The sequence below is a fragment of the Scardinius erythrophthalmus genome (assembly GCF_964197995.2).
Source record: "Scardinius erythrophthalmus genome assembly, chromosome: 22".
NCBI classification, from domain to species: domain Eukaryota; kingdom Metazoa; phylum Chordata; class Actinopteri; order Cypriniformes; family Leuciscidae; genus Scardinius; species Scardinius erythrophthalmus.
Window position 1 is genome coordinate 2,608,899 of NC_138242.1, and position 14,812 is coordinate 2,623,710.

At 42.0% G+C, this 14,812-nt stretch overlaps 1 protein-coding gene across 2 annotated transcripts in view; it reads right to left on the reverse strand.

The window, feature by feature from the left end:
* Positions 1-7,678, reverse strand: part of itgb1a (integrin, beta 1a) — a 57,404-nt gene extending 49,726 nt beyond the window's left edge. For both annotated transcript variants that reach the window (XM_081353242.1, XM_081353241.1), the window contains exon 1: positions 7,389-7,678. The gene's annotated coding sequence lies outside the window, so the exon portion shown is untranslated. The remainder of the gene's footprint in view (positions 1-7,388) is intronic.
* Between the last annotated feature and the right edge of the window lie 7,134 nt (positions 7,679-14,812).

Here is a 14,812-nt window from a genome sequence, read left to right on the forward strand (position 1 = left end):
TTGGCCATTGTGTTGACACAATAAACATATGTGTCTCTGATTGGCCATTCCGTTCACACGCTCAGCAAATATGTCTCTGATTGGCCATTGCGTTCACACGCTCAATATATGTGTTTCTGATTGGCAAATGCGTTCACATGGTCAATATATACACATGCTGATTGGCCAGTGTGTTGACACAATAAACATATGTGTCTCTGATTGGCCATTGCGTTCACACGCTCAATATATATGTCTCTGATTGGCCATTGTGTTGACACACTAAACATATGTGTTTCTGATTGGCCATTGCGTTCACACGCTCAACATATATGTCTCTGATTGGCCATTGCGTTCACATGCTCAACATATGTCTCTGATTGGCCATTGCGTTCACATGCTCAACATATATGTCTCTGATTGGCCATTGCGTTCACATGCTCAACATATGTGTTTCTGATTGGCCATTGCGTTCACACCCTCAATATGTCTCTGATTGGCCATTGCGTTCACACACTCAACATATCTGTTTCTGATTGGCCATTGCGTTCACATGCTCAACATATGTCTCTGATTGGCCATTGCGTTCACACGCTCAACATATGTGTCTCTGATTGGCCATTGCGTTCAGACGCTCAACATATGTCTCTGATTGGCCATTGCGTTCACATGCTCAACATATATGTCTCTGATTGGCCATTGGGTTCACACACTCAAAATATGTGTTTCTGATTGGCCATTGCGTTCACACACTCAACATATGTGTCTCTGATTGGCCATTCTGTTCACACGCTCAACATATATGTCTCTGATTGGCCATTGGGTTCACACACTCAACATATATGTCTTTGATTGGCCATTGGGTTCACACACTCAAAATATGTTTCTGATTGGCCATTGGGTTCACACGCTCAACATATATGTCTCTGATTGGCCATTCTGTTCACACGCTCAACATATATGTCTCTGATTGGCCATTGGGTTCACACACTCAAAATATGTTTCTGATTGGCCATTGGGTTCACACACTCAAAATATGTGTTTCTGATTGGCCATTGGGTTCACACACTCAAAATATGTGTTTCTGATTGGCCATTGGGTTCACACACTCAAAATATATGTCTCTGATTGGCCATTCCGTACACATGCTCAATACATGTCTCTGATTGGCCATTGTGTTCACTTCACCAATAAGGTTCGAAGTTTATGTTGGTTAAAAAATTGACAGTTAATTTATCCAACTTGAAATGTTTATAAATTAGGTAAAATAGGTCAAAAAATGTTGTAAAACTGTTGTTGACATTAGTTCTTTTTATCTATTGCAATAATTATTGTTAACGTGCAGGCCCTTGTTGTAAAGTACCATTAGCTGTCGAAGTCTCTGTAGAAAAGGAGGGTTATAATAGTTTTGAGGAAATTAATGATTTTATCTAAGGTTTGTATTGGTCTCTTGATTGGTCTCATTTTGGGCAGTAAACAAAACAGAACAAGTAAGGGAGCAGTCAGCTGGTCATTATCACAAAATAATCCAGGCAGGGAGATCAGGACTGGGACATGAATTACACACACATTGATATCTATCTTGTAGCATGACTAAACAGGATACAAGACGTGATTACAAACTAGAACTATAGGGAATATGGTTTCCCTGGGACAACAGAAATAGCTTTATTTATTTATTTAGAGCAATGTTCAACATATTCCAAAAGCTGGAGACACTAAAACAAACAAACTTGACGTTTTGACATAATCTAAAATGTAAATCGTTTACTATATGTATAAATAACTTTACAGACATACAAATGATATGAATCTTTTATTTTTTGGACAGATGGTTCAGTTCTGCATTTCAACCTACAGCTGTAAGACACCAGATGTTCACTGTGCAGCATTAATCCAAAACTTTCCCAAACTAACAACAGGCCATCTAATTATTTCAAAGACCTTAAATTAATTAATGCTCAAGTAAGAAGTACAAGGTGAATTACATAGCTTTTAACAGGAATCATTTGCATCTGCATTTAATGCATTAGACTTATGGCAAACAATATTAAGTGAATTTTTATGCTATAACAGATCGGCTTTCTTTTCACTCAGTTTTTTTTTAAGCATGTATAACAACTGTTTGCTTTCAGCATTTTTATTAAGATTCCTCTATGACAGATTGGCAAGAAAACCCCTTAAAACATGCGAGAGACCAGCTGCACAATACTGCATTGACCACATGCCATTCCAGGTCAATTTCAAGCTAATTTACTGTGTGACCTCCGCTGGCTAACATGAAGACTGCTTATATTGTACACCGGCAAAAAAGAGAAAAAAGAAGGTTCTTTCTTATTGGCAGTACGAGCAATGAGAACTGAGATCAGACAAGAGCGGACTGCTCGAAGAAAACTGGGAGGGGACGAAAAGAAGATCAGATTAGATTAGACATGCGTCTGTTTTCCAGACCAGCATCAAACAAGAGATATTACCAGTGCAACAGAGGTTTACACACACTCTGAGCTTCTCTATCGCAACATGAAACATAAAGGGGTTTAGAGTCTAAAGGGAGTTTAGGGGGGGATTACATAAAAAAAATGGAATATTGAAGGATACTTCTCTAAAATACAAACGTTTTGTTGAGAGATTTTGAGATGAAAAGTTGGATGATTTTTTATTTTATTTTACTCACGTCGTTCCAAACCCGTGAGGCTTTCGTTCATCTTCGAAACACAAAAGTCAAAAGTTGCTGCTTCAAAAAGTCCATAAAGAGATCGTAAAATCAATCCATTTGAATCAAGTGATTTAGTAAAACTTTCCTGAAGAGACTCGATCGCTTTGTTTGATGAAAATACTTAATTTATGCTTTTATTCACAAACATAAACATTGATCAGCGAGAAGCTCAACCATACTTGCTTGATGCGTAAAAACAAACCTCATTGGTTCAAACCACACACGTGACACACGGCAATGAACTCATTGGTTCTCATGCTTGAGTTTCTGTTTACCATACACGATGTGTGCATTGATCAATGTTTATATGTGAATAAAAGCTTAAATTCAATCTGTTAATCATTTGAAGCAATCGAGAGACTGTCTTTGGTTCACTGCAGTTTTAAGGAGAAAATACTCAGCAATGGTGTCGACTTATGAATTTATGGTTTGTCTTAAAGCACATTAAAAACACCACATAGACATGTAAACAACATTAAAAGCTGGATTTTCACCACAGAGAGACTTTAAAAGATCTAATTTTGTGTTTTGAAGATGAACGAAAGTCTTACGGGTTTGGAACGACATGAGGACGAGTAAATGATGACTGAATTTTCATTTTTGCAAAACTATTTTTGGATGAACTATCCCTTTAAGTCTGAAAGCTTCACAACAACCTTATAATAAACAAACATAACCTCAGAACAACATGAATCGTATGTGGAAAAAAGACATAATATGGTCCTCAAAAAAAAAAGAAAAGACAAATGTGGGTAGAGATGCTAAAATATCTCCAAAATGTCCAAGTCGCTTGCTTCCATATATTAAAGGACGGTGATCATCAGTGTCAGAAATGTCCATATATGAGCACAGACATGACATTGTGTGAACCTTGAGAAATATATCACTGATCTTCTCCTCAACTATTGTTCTCAAATCTCATTCACGTTTTTGTATAAGAAGCTTCAAGAATGTAACACCAGGTTTGATGTCATGATGCCAAATGTCATTGATTACTGTCTTATTACTGACTGTAGAGTGTCGAATTTGAATATGAACTTATTTATTCCATAATATTCATGAGATGCGACGGAAGGGATGATTTCCAGTGGCTTATACATTTCGGTGTTTCTTACAGCTTTTGTATAAACCCTTGTAATACAGTGCACGGGTCATATTGACTACTGTTATGGCACTTTTTATCGTTTTAAGGAGTTTGACAGATCACCATTCACTTTTACTGTCTGGAGCAGAGCAACATGAAAAAACTTCCAAAAAAAAAAAAAGAAAGAGAGGAAAATCATGTGGGTTTGGTACAACGTGAGTAAATGATGAAAGATTTAGCATTTTAGTCTGGATTTTATATTTTTGGATTTCTCTGAACATATTATGCAAGCACTACAGAGAAGTGAATAGTCATAGTGACTGTCCTCTCACTGGATGCAGGATCAAACCCGGTTCTGAACGACTGCCAAACAAGCTGTGGAAAACAATGACCGGATCCGTTCTTTTAAATATTTTTCTTAAGGTTTCTACTGATAAGAGAGCATGAAAAATAATCACACTAATATGATTCTGTACATAATGTACCAATGAAAAGTTAGGACACACTTGACTAACTTTATGTTTTGCATGATCTTTAAAGAGCTTTTGGTCTAAAAGCTTGTACTGAAACACTTGAAGTAAATTAGTTTTAGTAGAAAAACATAAGCATATGTATGCTAATTAAATGTGTTGGACCAGAGATAAATGGGATAAATGGGAACTCTTTCAACACTTTCCTTTGCACTTGCACAAAAAAAGCGTCACAAGAAAAACTAATCTCTAACTTAAAGATATAATCATTACTGATACCTTCATATATAATCAACCAAGCAGAAACACATCCCAGGATTGTGACACAGCACTTATCTGTCAAAAGGATTCACTATTAAAGGTCCAACAACAAGGTTTCGTTTTGGTCCGGCAGCTGTTGTGAAGGTTAGAGGTCATGTGCCGTCAGCGAACACATGCAACAGACCACACACCTGATTTACTGGAACCGAACGTACATTTACTAGATTAAAAAAGCTCCTCAGACGCAAGGTTGATCTAGAGGACAGACGAGCCGGACGTCCTCTTCAGATTAGAATGGATACAAGGGTGTCACGGCGTCCCATTCATCAATGCAGTCTGTGTCCTGCAGTATTGACATTTCTAAGGAACATGTCAGCTTTAGGAAGCAGACTTGCTTTGGTCACATTTGAGAAATTGATTGTAAACAGAAACGATGACAAATGTTTGTTTTTTTAAGTTGCTCTCACTCATGTTTTCCATTTGTGTCCAATATGTTCTGAATCCTATTAATAGTCCAACAGTAAAAGGAGGAATATCTGTGAATATGTCATTCTGTACTGTATAGTTAGTCCAGATCAATACCATGGCTGTGTTGAAATACTGGATAGCGGTTAGTTGCATTTACCTAGGAAAACAGATGAGCACATTCATTATGAAAGCACTTTAGGTTAGGCTACACTTTATTTGAAGGTGACATTGTTACAGTGTAATTATGCATTTATGAACTGAGTAATATTAATTAACTATAGCCGCTTTTCCACCGAAATTACCCGGAACAATTTGTCCCAGGAACTTTTTTCCCAGGAACCTTTTTTGCCCCAGACCGGTTGCTTTCTGCGTTTACACCGCGGTCTAAAGTACCGGGAAGGTAAACTGCGCGCAACTGCTCCTCCCAGTCTGCGACGGACAGTAATCAGTTTTGAGCGCCACATTTATAAGTATGAAGGAGATTCAAACTGTGCTGCAGTTATTGGTTTACTAACGAGGTAGGCTAATTAACATAACAAAATAGACGAGCACTGACACTAAAGCGTGTTCAGAAAGCTCGTGTGCGTATAAAATTAGACAAGGTACGTTGTGAGATGACTGGGACGAACGCGCAAAAATTTCCTTTTGCGCAAATACTCTTAAAAAAAGCCTGAACCCCGTCTATCAATCATAAATAGTGACAGTCTTGTAAATAGTTGTTTGTTACCAACCTCAATGCGCTATTTCAATCCTGTTATAGTAAATTTGTAACATGGTTTGCCTTGCAATAGATGACAATGTGTAAACATATAATGACTTAATATTAAAAGCTGTGGCAGAAAAGAGACGAGCACTGATAAAGCGTGTTCAGAGCTCGTAATGCTAACGTTAGATATAAAATTGTATGTTATCAGCTATTGCGGACATTGGCCGTGAGATGGCTGTGACGAACGCGCAGAAAGTTTCCTCTTCCACAAATACCCAAATAATAAAGCCTGAAACTCGTCGCCAGTCCCCCAGTTTTTTTTTATTAAATTCCATATTTGCAGACAGACAACTTTACTGCATGAAGCCACTTTTTAAAAGGGAGGTTAAAAATAAAGAAAATGCTGCGTGGAGTCATCCAACCAAAATGCGGCGTGAACACAACCAATCAGCTTGTGCAGCGCACAAGTCCCACCCCTGAAAGTTCCTGAACTTTGAAAAAGTACTACCTCGTGAGCAGGGACTATCGGAGGGGGAAATATTTACCCGGAACTTCATTTAGACCCTGGTTCCTGCGGTGTAAACACATCGAGTACCAGCCCAAAGTTCCTAGTTCCTGGGGAAAGTTCCTGCGGTGGAAACGCGGCTTATATGTACTTACTATAGGGTTAGGGTTTGGTTGAGGGTTAGTTGCATGTAATTATACATAATTTACTGTTATTACTATGGCAAATATCATATGTAACGAGGACACTGATAAAATAAAGTGGGTAACACTTTATGGTAACACTTTATTTTACAGTGTCCTCATTACATATGTTACATGTACTACTAACCATAGTTAATTATGCATAATTACATGCAACTAACCCTCAGCCAAAATAGTCCTACCTGAACTCGAGTCTAAAGTACATGTTGTTAATTAATATTACTCAGTTCATAAATGCATAATTACACTGTAACAATGTCACCTTAAAATAAAGAATAACCATAAAGTGTAAGTTATTACAATGTAAATGTAAAGTTAATACATTTCATTGTTTATTTCTAATAACATTGCTTATTATTATTATACGATTTCAAGGAGGCCTATATGGTTAAAAAATAAATAAATAAATAAATAAATAATATATATATAAAGTCCAAATCAAGTTCCACACAAACCTGCAGCCTGAAATAATCGCTACATTTGAAAGTCAAATGACATCATACACGTTCGAACGTTCTATACGTCATCGTTCCTTTTTTCCATTTTGAAATACAACTGTGGAACATAATAAATAAACTGATATTTTGAAATGCTCAGCCAAATAAATCTAAACATAGGATACGAGCACAAAATGCTATGAAAAAATGATTCTCCCTTTAGCAACAAGTTTGGATGTGATAGAGAAAACACATGGAGCAAAACACCAGAAAAGTGTAGAGTCGAACATTTTTCCCTTGTTGTGAGCTAGAAATCACACACACAGACAAGTAAACTGCCAACGAGGCGTCTAACCTAACCGAAGAAGATACAAGATCTTTTTATAAACCAGCAAAAATATCTGCGAGAGAAGGACCGTTACTCAAGACTTTACCTCACATTTCACACACATCTGATTTAAAAAAAAAAAAAAAACACTTCAGCATTTACTATAATCAAAACAAAATAAAACCACGATAAAAACAGTGCTCTTTCATTCGGCGGACAGCATAAATTTACCTTATGGCTTTTATTACTAGTTTTCTCTCTTCACTTTCGAAGCCTCATAGGGGTCTTTTGTCAACGTGTATCCTTCTGTTTCTCTTTAACCCTTAAAGAACTTCCCTTAAATCCTTCAGGCAAAACAAATCACACAGAACAATCCATTCCGCGTCCGCCGCTGTGAAATGAAGTATTCCACAAACTCGCGTTTATGGTCGTCGGAGCGTTCGCATCGGAGAGAAAGAAGAGCTGGTGAACGCTGGAGGGAAAAGTATGAGGTCAGCAGAGTCTCCCACAGGCCCCGCCCCCTCCTGACGTCATCATCGCAGATGAATAATGACGTCACGAACCCTCTGACTCCAACACTAAATGGATAAGGTGGGTAAATTTCATATTCATAAAAGTAAAAGAAATAACGCTAACCCTTGTTTGAAGGACTTTATGGCTGATTTTCATTTGTATATTGATTCTCTCCAGTGTAATGACTTTCGTCCTTTAGTTGAGTTATCTTTTTGGATGTCTTGTTATAGTTGTAAATGTTTTATGTTATGTCCTTAATGTCTGATAAAAAATAAATAGAAAAGGTGGTTTTGCCTCAGTGATTGTCTTTAAGTATTAAATAAATGTAAGCCTATGTAAAAACGATTATGTTAGGAATTATAAGTTATTTTCTGTATTTTTTACATTTTATTTTGTAGCCCAATCTCTCTTTATGTTATATGTGATGTAATTGTATGTATTTTGATTGGTATACAAACTCATAATTTGTATCTAAAAGTAACAAGACAGCATGCCATGAGAAGGTACATATTTTAATTAAATCTTTACATGTTATTTTAATTGGAGATAAAACTGTAATTTAATATAGATAAACGCAATAATTACATTTTCATTATGTCTCTCTCATCAGAAAGGTATTAACTTTCATAAATGGTCATTATTATAATAAAATATAAAAAAATAAGCACAATAGTTTACATGTAAAACTTTGTTCCTGCTCTGGCTCTTCCCAAGCCCACTTTTAATTCAGTATTAGGCCCCTCCCCCCTGATTATAATGTAATTATTGATACAGTTTTGGCACATATAAATGTTTCTTATACCCTAGAATCTAAAAAAATAGCTTTAATTAAACTATAAATTCCAAAGAAATAGGAACACAGAAGAGAAGTGAGAGAGAGATAAAAATAATGAAATAAGTTCTGTTACTAAATCAGTAAAAAAAAGAAAAAAAGAAAAGCATTTTAAAGAGGGAAACCAGGCTTGATGTTGAAAGTTTTGGGTGGATTCATTACAAAAAGGAATGATGGAAAAAGATCCTGTATCATGTTCAGAAAACAGACCCAGAAAGCATTGGTTGCTATGATTACCTAAGCACAAGAAAACGAGACGCCCAAAAGAGGCAATGCAGCTTTCGCAACGGATTCCTGAATCCTGGAATACTTCAGGAGTGACTCCAGAAGCGGGGTAAAAATGTTGCAGGATTTAAGTTTATTATTTGGACTCATTTAAATTATACACAGGCAGTAAGAGCAAATTGCATTTGATCAATGTAATATATACAGTATACATAATTATGTCATTAAACAGGTCTTTCTCCTAGTTTCAGAAGATGAAGACATGTAGTTACAGTAGGTAGTAATTGTCATTGCATGTACAGCACTGCCCTCTCGTGATCCTCTGTGTGAACTACATGGGATGATAAACGCGGTTCCCTTTCGAAAGCTACAATCGATGCTGCGCTGCTCAGCGCATTGGGAACGTCTTTAGTCGTGACCAGCTGTGAATATTGTGTGTAACACGTCGATAGAATTGACCCGGAGGTAATATAGCCTCGGTCGATGACGTCATCGGCGCGCACCCGCAACACGAGGCTATAAATAGATGAGCCACAGGTGCATCGTCAGGTCTTTTGTCTTCAGACCATTCTGTGCATGTGTGCGTTGAAAACACTCTCTCTACTCTCATCTGTTCTCAGATCTTTGTTAGGAGTTAGTTTTTGTCAGGCAGTGTGCAGAAATTTCTCATTCTCAAATCTTTTTCTCTCACGTTACAACAAAGAGTTTAAAAAGTAAAAAAAAAGAAAGAGAAATGAGCCAACAAATCAGTAAGCGTTGTGTTCCTCCATGCTCCCGTCCCATGTCTGAGCTGGATACACACGATTACTGTTTTGTTTGTTTGGGGGAAGAGCACGCGGTTCTGGCTATAGAGAAAGGCGGGTGCGAGCATTGTGACCAGCTCACAGTTAAGATGCTTCGCTCCCGTCTGAACTATTTCCAGTCCGCACCCGCATTACCATCGTGGGGCTCTCGTATGGATCTGCATGATGAGCAAGAGACGGGTCCGTCCCTTTCGCTTGCTGCATCACCAGATCCACGCATCCCTCCTGGTGATCTCGAAGCGCGCTCCGGCGCCTCTTCGGTTCACGAGGGGGATGATATATCTCTTGGGTCTTCGGACCGCGAGCAGCCCGCCTCTGAGCATTCCACTCGTGATAAAAGATCTGTCGAGGAATTACTCGAGGTGGTTACTCGCGCGGTGGCCAGGTTACAGCTTGACTGGCCACGCGAACAAGAGACCCCCAAACAGTCTAAGCTAGGGGATAGGTTTCTGTCCGGTGGCAAGGGGGAGAGAACGCAACATCAGTCTCTCCCCTTTTTCGAGGACCTCCATGACGAACTATCTAAGTCATGGAGTAAACCATATACTTCCCGTGTCTTTGTACCCTCGACGTCGACTTTTTCGACTATCGTGGGTGCGAAGTCGCGGGGGTATACGGAGATGCCACAGGTTGAAGAGACGCTCGCGGGCTATCTCTCGCCTGGCGCGGCATCTTCGTTAAAGAGACCTACCCTCCCTTCGAAGCCATGTAGAATAACATCAGCGCTCGTAGGGAAAGCTTATCAAGCTGCAGGTCAGGCTGGTGCTGCGCTGCACACTATGGCAGTGTTACAGGCGTACCAGGCTGACCTGTTGAAGGATTTGAGTGCAGGCAATACGATCGATGAGGAAGCGTTTTCTGAACTGCGCCGAGCCACAGACCTGTCTCTTCGCGCGACCAAGCAAACGGCTCGCGCCATCGGCCGTTCTATGTCCGCTTTGGTCAGCACGGAGAGGCACCTGTGGCTCAATCTCACTGGCATCAGAGACAAAGATCGTGTTTTTTTATTAGACTCACCTGTGTCACCATCAGGCTTATTCGGCGATTCCGTTAATACGGTCGTCAATAGGTTTAAGGACGTAAAAAAACACGAAGAGGCGTATGTTCAGTTCCTTCCTCGCCGCACTCAAGGGGAGGGGCCGTCGGCCACCCAGCCCCGCCCCGGTCCTTCAAAAGCTAGGGAGGAGAAAAAGCAGAGTGTGGCAAGTCGTGCTCCCCCTCAGAAAGACTGGAGACAGACTCGCCAGACTCAGCAACCTCCCAGACCAGACCTCAGGACTATTATCAATAAAAAGAGAAAGTCCTGATGGTCTGGCGCCCAATCTAGTGGGGGTAGTCCCCCGCGGGATGGGGCGCGTTCAAGATCTCTTCGCCCCTTCCCGCTACCCTCACAAAACCACTCCATCCCCGCCACCTCTCGTGCCTCGGGGGGCAGCGGTTTCCAGCGAAATATTAGATGTTCCGTCGTTTCCGGCCGTCATTCTGGACACGGAACATCTAATATCCCCTCAAAAGGAAGTATTAAAATTAATACCACTCTCGGAAAGTCTGGCAGCGTGGAAACTTCTGCCGGGCGTTTCTGCGTGGGTATTAAGCACAGTACAGTTAGGATACAGAATCCAATTTATTCGTCGTCCTCCGCGTTTCAACGGCGTGATTTTCACTACCGTGAAACCGGAGCAGATGCATGTACTGTTGCAAGAGCTGCAAACTCTTCTGATCAAAGAGGCCATAGAACGTGTTCCTCTTCCAGAGAGGGAGTCAGGTTATTACAGCAGATACTTCCTAGTACCCAAAAAGGATGGGGGGTTGCGTCCAATCTTAGATCTTCGAGGCTTAAACCGCACAGTCAAAGCACTCAAGTTCAAGATGTTAACCGTCAAGACGGTCGTGTCGCAAATACAACATCACGATTGGTTCGTCACGATCGATCTGAAGGACGCATATTTTCACATAGAAATATTGCCACAACACAGGAAATTCCTGAGGTTCGCTTTCGGGGGCGAAGCGTACCAATTTCGGGTTCTTCCGTTCGGTCTAGCACTGTCACCCCGCACATACACAAAGTGCATGGATGCAGCACTGGCTCCAATGCGACTCCGGGGCATTCGCATTTTGAATTACATAGACGATTGGTTAATTCTAGCACAATCTCGAGAGATGGCGCTCCAACACAGAGATATCGTGTTAGCTCATCTAGTTTCTCTAGGGCTGAAGCTCAACACCAAGAAAAGTGTTCTTTCTCCTGCTCAGAGAACGAATTATCTCGGGATCGTATGGGATTCGGTTACGATGCGGGCACAAATGTCTCCTGCTCGAGTCGAGACCATACGGCAGACCATGACCAAAGTCAAGCTAGGCCAAGTTCGTACTGTTCGTCAGTATCAAAGAATGTTGGGTCTCATGGCATCAGCCTCCACGGTGATTCCTCTGGGGCTGTTGCACATGAGACCGTTTCAGTTGTGGCTAAAAGCCAGAGGGTTTCATCCAAGAGCCAATCCTCAAAGGCAAATAAAAGTGACGCGCCGCGGGCTTCGTACACTATCTCTGTGGCTCAGACCCCGGTTCCTAACCTTGGGTCCCACTCTAGGGGCGCCGTGTCGTCGCAGACTGCTAACGACGGACGCCTCCCTGATGGGCTGGGGAGCGGTCTTAGGTGGCCGTCCAGCTCAAGGGGAATGGGAGGGCCATCAGCTCGATTGGCACATCAATTGCCTCGAGCTGATGGCCGTATTTCTGGCTCTGAAATATTTTCTCCATCAATTGAGGGGTTGTCATGTCCTAGTGCGGGTGGACAACACAGCTGCAGTCTCTTATATAAATCACCAGGGAGGTCTGCGCTCACGCAATCTGAACAGAATAGCGAGGCAGATTTTTCTCTGGGCCCAGGACAAGTTCCTGTCACTCAGGGCAGTATACATTCCAGGGCATTTGAATGTGGGAGCAGATTTACTGTCCAGACAGACACTACCGACGGGGGAATGGAAACTCCACCCGGAAGTAGTGAAACAGATTTGGACCAAATTTTACAAAGCGGAGGTGGACCTCTTCGCCTCACAACAGACAGCGCAATGTCCCCTTTACTTCTCTCTGAGTCACCCAGCTCCTCTGGGTCTGGATGCGATGGCGCACACATGGCCCAAAATGCGCCTGTATGCGTTTCCTCCAGTTTCTCTGCTCCCGGGAGTTCTAGCCAGGGTTCGCCAACAAGGGTCTTGCCTCTTACTGATAGCGCCGCGTTGGCCGAACAGAGTATGGTTCTCGGAGATAATATCTCTCCTCGACGGCTCGCCGTGGGCGATTCCGGAGAGGAGGGACCTTCTGTCTCAGGCGGAGGGCACGATATTCCATCCCAGGCCCGACCTGTGGAATCTTCACGTTTGGCCCCTGATGGGAACCAACTGAGGGACACTGGGCTTTCGCCTGCCGTTATTGAGACCATTCTAAGTGCTAGGGCTTCCTCCACTAGACAAAGTTATGCCAAGAAATGGGGTGTTTTTGAAAGATGGTGTGTTGTACACAATGTGGATCCAGTCAACTGCCAGGTTGCTTCAGTGCTGGACTTCATGCAAGAGAAATTGTCAACGGGCACATGCCCTGCTACTCTTAAGGTTTATGTGGCCGCTCTTTCGGCTTGCCACGCCTTGGTAGACGGGGCTCCGCTCGGGAGACACCCTCTGCTCTCTCGCTTCCTTCGTGGGGCCAGGCGACTGAGGCCTCCAGTAAAAACCAAGATCCCTTCATGGGACTTAGCTACAGTTCTCGAGGGTCTGGTTGACACCCCCTTTGAACCTATAGAATCAGCGTCTGATAAACTTCTGACTCTAAAAATGGTTTTTCTAATGGCAATAACTTCCTTGAAGAGAATTGGGGATATGCAGGCTCTGTCTATCTCTCCATCCTGCTTAGACTTTGCCCCAGGAATGGTGAAAGTGATTTTGCATCCTCATCCTGATTACCTGCCTAAGGTTCCATTTTCGGCTGTACATCCGGTCATTCTAGAAGCCTTCTGCCCTCCACCGTTCACAACGCCGGAGCAGGAGAAATCTCACAGACTGTGTCCAGTTCGTGCTCTTCAGGCTTACGTCCACCGCACTAGCCAGTGGCGTAAGTCAGAGCAACTCTTCGTCTGTTATGGTGGTAGTAACAAAGGATCAGCTGCCACCAAGCAGACCATGTCTCATTGGGTTAGGGATGCTATTGCTCTTGCTTATGAGGCGCGCGGTCAAGCTTCGCCTAAAGGTCTTAGGGCTCACTCCACCAGGGGGGTCGCATCTTCTAGTGCTTTGGCAAGAGGTGCCCCCCTACAACAGGTTTGTGATGCGGCAGGTTGGTCCTCTCCGCACACATTCATAAGATTTTATAGTTTAGATGTTCATGCCACTCCGGGCTCTCATGTCCTTGAGTCGACATCACAAGCTAATGTCTAGGCCTTCTTGCGTTCTTGTGAAACACACATGCACAACCGTGGGGGTCCAGACATGTTCAAGCACGGCGGCGTGGGTATTCTCGTTCCCAATGCGCTGAGCAGCGCAGCATCGATTGTAGCTTTCGAAAGGGAACGTCTCCGGTTACTTAACTGTAACCTTGTTCCCTGAGAAAGCGGAACGAGATGCTGCGCTACTTTGCCGTGCTGAAGATGTCCCAGGACTGCTCTTCAGACAAAATATCCTGACGATGCACCTGTGGCTCATCTATTTATAGCCTCGTGTTGCGGGTGCGCGCCGATGACGTCATCGACCGAGGCTATATTACCTCCGGGTCAATTCTATCGACGTGTTACACACAATATTCACAGCTGGTCACGACTAAAGACGTTCCCAATGCGCTGAGCAGCGCAGCATCTCGTTCCGCTTTCTCAGGGAACAAGGTTACAGTTAAGTAACCGGAGACGTTCCATAAAGAAGAGCACAAGTCCGTCTAACGTTTTTCTTTAATATTAACATTTTTATCAGGCTCCTATCAATGGGCTGAGGCGGATTTAGTGAGTTTGAAGTGAGATGAACGTATAGGACTATGTCCGGAGAGCATTCACTCAATATTATTATCTCATTTTTGACAGATGTGGCTTTTAGAGGCTTTTGCATCGGAGGTCTTCATGTCTTGACTTGGGCACAACTCTAAATTATTCCCTAGATAGAATGAACAAACATGAGTCTGGGAGTTGTAGTTTATGTGGATCAGCAGAAACTGTACACAGCATGCACTAATATATTGAACTGCTTATGAAAATGAAAGAATATTTATGTTGAAAAAATTAAGAGAAATGGGGATAGGAAATC